Raw genomic sequence first — 5,958 nt, forward strand, 5'->3', positions numbered from 1 at the left:
TTAACAACTTTACGGGAAAACTATTTCAACCATTCATTCATTTTCTGAATCCGCGTTATCCTCACTAGGGTCACGGGGGTCGCTTGGAGCCTATCCCAGCTACATAGGGGTGAAGGCGGGGTACACCCTGGACAAGTCGCCAGTTCATCGCAGGGCTGAACATATAGAGACAAACAATCGCTCTCACATTCACACCTATGGGCAAGTTAGATTAACCAGTTAACCTATAGTGCATGTGTTTGGATGGTGGGAGGAAGCCGGAGTACCTGGAGAGAACCCACGCAGACACGGGGAGAACATGCAAACTCCACACAGAAAGGTCCCACCCCCGCCGACTGGTGCTGGAATGGAACCCAAGACCTTCTTGCTGTGAGGCACGAGTGCTAACCACTGCACCACTGTGTTGCCCTTCATGCCAACCATCTTTACCAAATCTTCCCCACAGATAGGCCTAGGCCCTGGGACCAACCCATTAAATTTTGGGCCAAGTAGGCCAAAGTTCAAGGTCACAGCAAGGTCCCAAATCTACAATTTTCCTATCTGTCATCATTGAGCAATTTTCAAAAAATTCATAAAAAATTCAAAACGACTCCGATTAGCCTCCAATTTGATCCACCCGTAGCTTAGAACAATATCTTGTATCTGGCACAAAATTGTCCACATCCACCGTGGAATGTGGACTCTGTGAACATTTACATTTAACAGTGAAAATCCCATTCACCACACATTTTTCATTAGAACTCAACAAATATTAATTGGAATTGAATCTAATTGGACATACACATGACTGGTACCAAGCTTCAACTTTTTCTTCTGTATGGAACAACCTGGAAACTGTTGAATTTAAAAAGAAATAGTCGATCCACACATGCACACCGTTCAGGGTGCTTGGTGGAGGTTTGTGTTCTCTAAACACTTGTTATTATAGTTTAGTTTTATTTAGTTTTGACTTTTTTTTTCTCTAATTCAGTTAGTTTTAATTCGTGTTTAGAGCAGGTTTGCTAGTTTTTATTAGTTTTCATTTTCTTCTAAATGCTTAGTTTTAGTTTAATTTTAGTATTAATTTTAGTTTTGTCGTATATTTTCTCTTCTTCTCTGTCGTATTCAAATAAATCCCAGACAGGACTCTGCTGCTTTCTCCCAACTTCAGTCTCCATGTTTCCAGGTAGAGTGGGGACCAGAAGACGACTGGAAATGACAAGTGACGGACCGGGAAGTGTCGTATGGTGCCAGCAGCTAAAATTGCTAGAGCGAAATAAATCGCTTTCGTATCAATCTGACGTTGACAAAGACGAAAACGAAGGAAATTTTATCCATAATTTTTATATATTTTAGTTAGTTTTGTAAACACACAATACAGTTTCAGTTAGTTATCGTTTTTTTCTTTTAATTATAGTTTTTATTTATTTCAGGTAAAAATATTTTTCAATTCTAGTTTTCGTCCTTTCGTTAGTTTTCGGTAACGATAATAACCTTGGTCGGTTATAAAACCACCGTTTTTTTTTTCAGTGAACATCAGCTCTAACGAACAGTGTTGTGCAAGTTACTCCCAAACTGTAATCCATTACAGATTACTCCTTACTGTTATTTAACCCATAAAGGCCCAGTGCTATTTTTGTGGTAGTTCCCAAATGTTTTCTCAATATTTAACCTTTTCTCAATATTTAACCTTTCTTAATGACCAAAGAGTTGGCAGTTTGAATCCTGGCTCTGAATGTCCACCTGTCGAAGTGTCCTTGGGCAACACGCTGAATCCTACATTGCTCCCAGTAGGGCCTGGCAGCGCCTCGCATGGCAGCAGCCGCCCACTGGTGTATGAATGTTTGTGTGAATGGGTGAATGTGAGGCTCTGAAAAGCGCTTTGTGCACCACGAAAGTGTAGAAAAAGCATTACATAAGTGCAGTCCATTTACCATTTACCATCTTAAGTGAGTCACCACTGTTTATTGTAACATTATCCTCTGTAGGGGCTTTACCTTTAGCTACTACTACAGTGGTTCCCAACCTTTTTTGGCTCGTGACTCCATTTTAACATCACAAATTTCAGGCGACCCCAGACATTCAAAACAGAGACTTTTTTTTTGTTGTTAAAATTAATTTGTTTTTGATCCTGTAATAGTTTACTATACTATGTTGCAAATAAATGTTAATTTTAGATGACATTTAGTCTATATAATGTATATTATTATGGACAGAGGCAGAAAAGCCAGGTGTAGATCACTGCACAAAGGGAGAGTTTTATTTTCCTTGGTCAGGATATGTACAGTCAGTCCAGCTGTGATTTCCAAGGCTGACAATTAATACTGAACAAACAAGAACTCAAACTATGAATTATGAAAGAGCTACAGCATCTGAAACTGACCACAATGAACATTTGACAGATAAACAGAAGCACAGTGCTGCAGTTTCACACTCACAGTTTGTCTTTTATGGATTGGGATTGTCTCTGTCAACTCAACATATGTTTTTTATTAGTAATTATTATTATTATTATTATTATTTTTAAATTTACTAGAAATTTCAGGTGACCCCACGTGGGCTCCCGACCTCAAGGTTGAAAAACACTATGGTATGATGTTCAACCTGTTGCATTTTGTAATGTGTGCATGAATGAATGTCCAGATGGTTTTGTCTTTGCATAAGTCAGTCCATTTATTGACAAATATCTAGTCCAAGCGTTCGTTTTAGGTCACAATCGTTCAAAATACTCTCTGTAAATGAACAAAATAGGCTACTTAACATGAAAACACTGAAAATGCAGACCAACTGAATTTACGCTGTGGCTCACGGTCAGAAAATAGTTTGTGGCTGTCCGTGGTTTGGAGACTCCACCTGTACACATGAACCTATGACTGTGTGTTATCTGTGTCAGGATCACGGATGCTGTCTGTTCATAAGTCTGTGATTCTGTGCTGATGTATTATGTGTGATTATATTGTATGTGCTGCTTTTGTATGTTTGGATTGTATGTGCTGTCTCTGTATGATTGGACTGATACTTCACTGTTCTCTTTTATATTTATTGATTTATCTTGTCTCTTATCTGTCTTAGCTCTTCTTTTTAATTAACCCTTTCATGCATACTGGTCACTCCAGTGGACAGTTCTTCTCCAGCTGTTCTCTTGTATATTCATGGGTCTTATTGTTTTAGTTCCATATCAGCCAACACAGTGGACACTTATGCACCATCCCATACACTGACATTCATACAATTATTGGAACTTTGCTGTTCTTAATAAACCTGATCTGTAGTAACATGTTTTAGTGTAAATCAATTGCTAATTGTTATTAGACTGTAATTAACAAACAAAAAGGTTTTTTGTTTTTGTTTTTTATTTTTTGCATATCCACCTGAAACCCAGTAATGCATTTTGTCCTCTATAGGGGACAAAAGTTTGACAGTTTAACTTAAATGCTGTCCATTGCAAAGGACATTCTATCAAAAAATTATCAATCAATAAAAATAATTTTAAAAATGTGTCTGAAAAAACTGTTGCATTATGCAGTTTCCAATCAAGACATTTTTTTTTATGTCAAAAAGCTAAAACTGTCAAATTCCTGGGTCTGATGAGGATATTATCTCCATGAAATGAGTCATAACTAATATTAGAGTATGATAAAATGCAATTTAGCAAATAGTGGCATTAAAAATGTTTTTATTTCATAGTTTTCACTCAGTTTATCACTTTCTGAGGATGATTTTTAAATAAATGTTTCTTTGCTTCAAAACTTAAATACATGGTGTCCAGCTGAGTGGAGATTTTTGTAACTCCACGAACAATAGGTTCATAAAAAAAAAAACAAAAAAAAAACAAATCAGTTGCATTGTTTTTTTCATGCCTAAAGAGGAATAAAACACTCAAGAAAAAAATATTGACTAAGGTTCTCATAATTCATGTATGAAAGGGTTAATTTGCCAATGACGTCATCTGGACCAGTCAGGGTCAACTATCGGCCGCATGTGGCCTGCGGGCCTTATGTTGGCCAGGTCTGGCATAGACGTGCATGTGCACGGGCAGGTCACTGCAAGAATAAAGGCTGGACCAAATGCTGCACTGTAAGCCCAGACTTTTTATTTACTAAAATGCTTTAATTACAATGTACTTAAATGATTTCAGTTTTATTCCATTACTATAAAATGTTCAGTATATTCTACTAATTTGTAGACATAGTCGAAAGTATGAAAAAGTTTTAGTTGAATGGAATTAAATCACTCAGTTTCAGTCATGACCACACCTTTTTATCTGTGCATTGCATTGTGGGTATTGGGCATGTTGCTGAAAATGTGTTATTTTCCTGTGCAGGGGTTCAGCGGGGTTGTGGTGTTGGTATTAATTTTGACCTAATGTGTGTATGGCAGTGTTTGTTGGCCTTTTTGTGTTTTTGTATTTTTGTAGAGCTGCACCATGAGTCAGAGCCAGAGGAAGAACTATGGCTTTACTGTTAATTTCAGCCATATCTCAGTGCAAGTATTATCTGAGCTAACTGATTACATTGAGCTAACATTGTTTTAACTTCCAACCACACTGCAGTATCTTACACTAATTAAATTTGCGAAGCAATTATGTTGCAATATGTTTAAAATAAACCTACTTGGAATTGAGTACAATGAACTGATGATATTATGTCTAATATGAAGCAACTGACATTGCAACAAATTTTAAGTTAAATGAACTTGGCATTTAGTGTGTTGTACTTAAAATAGCAATTCCATTCAAATCAAGCATTTAATACACTCAAGTTTCATTACTCATTACTTAAACTTTTTAAGGCAACGAGCAGTGGCGGCACCAGGATTTTAAAAGTGGGGGGGGCAACTGGAGGGCAAAGAAAATGTTGGGGGGGCAGACAAAAAAAAATGTTGTGCATTGCGTGAAATTAATGCTTTGTGCATTAGCAGCTGATGATATTTATTTATTTATTTATTTATTTATTTAATGTGTAGCCTATCCGTTACACTTTACATAGAGGGCAATTTTAGGTCAAATCAGGTCATACTTAATGTATTCAAGGTATTTGTTAAAAACTACAGCATGAACAACTCAGACTTTCTGTTATGATTTTTTAATAGGTACAGTCTACTTTCACATGTTTCTCTAGTGGGGCTTTGGACAGTGACCAGCTGGCCTTTGAGAGAACCCTTTATAGATGTGTGCATGGAGGGGTGGGGGGGCTGTCTGCCTGGTTGTGTTATATATGGATCACAATGTGTTATGTACGCTTTCATTGACGGATTTTTAATATTTCTTCGTTGCCCAAATTTTCCCAAAGATTTGCCCAAATCTGGGTGGGGGGGGGCAACTGGGGGGGCAAGGTTGTAACTGGGGGGGCATTTACCCCCCCATGCCCCCCCTTGGTGCCGCCACTGGCAACGATTACCTCAAATTTCTTTAAGTAAACTCAACTTTACATCCAACTGACTCTGTAAAGCCCTTTGAGATAACCTTGTTGTGATATTGGGCGATACAAATAAAACTGAATGGAAATTGAATTGAAGTATCAGGTGTTACAGTTTCTGTAGGCCACAGTACTGGTACCAGGTGGAGGCTGGTGCACCAGTACTGTGAGTGCAGGAGGGGTTCAGGGAAGAGGTGCCACTGGAGTTTAGGTCCATGTGGTTTTTTGCAGCGTGGTGCCTTCAGGATCCGACTGTGTGAACCTGCACACACACACACACACACACACACACACACACACACGCCTGTCTGCGCCTGATTGGGCAAACAGCGTCTGGATGAGAGCATGTCTGCCGCAGAACTCTGTCGCCGCGGCCGCACTTTTCCACGGCAGGTGGGTCCCAAAGGCAAGTGCTTAGTGATCGGAGCAAAGCCCTGTGAGCGGCTACAAGGAGATGCATGATCCCAACAGTGCTGGGGAGGACAGGTTCTGGGGGACGCGTCGTCAGGCGGGATGAGAGGCGAATTTATTTGGTGTTATTCTAAACCGAGGCAGCGGAGCG

This window comes from Sphaeramia orbicularis, chromosome 4 (genome assembly GCF_902148855.1).
Source record: "Sphaeramia orbicularis chromosome 4, fSphaOr1.1, whole genome shotgun sequence".
Taxonomy (NCBI): domain Eukaryota; kingdom Metazoa; phylum Chordata; class Actinopteri; order Kurtiformes; family Apogonidae; genus Sphaeramia; species Sphaeramia orbicularis.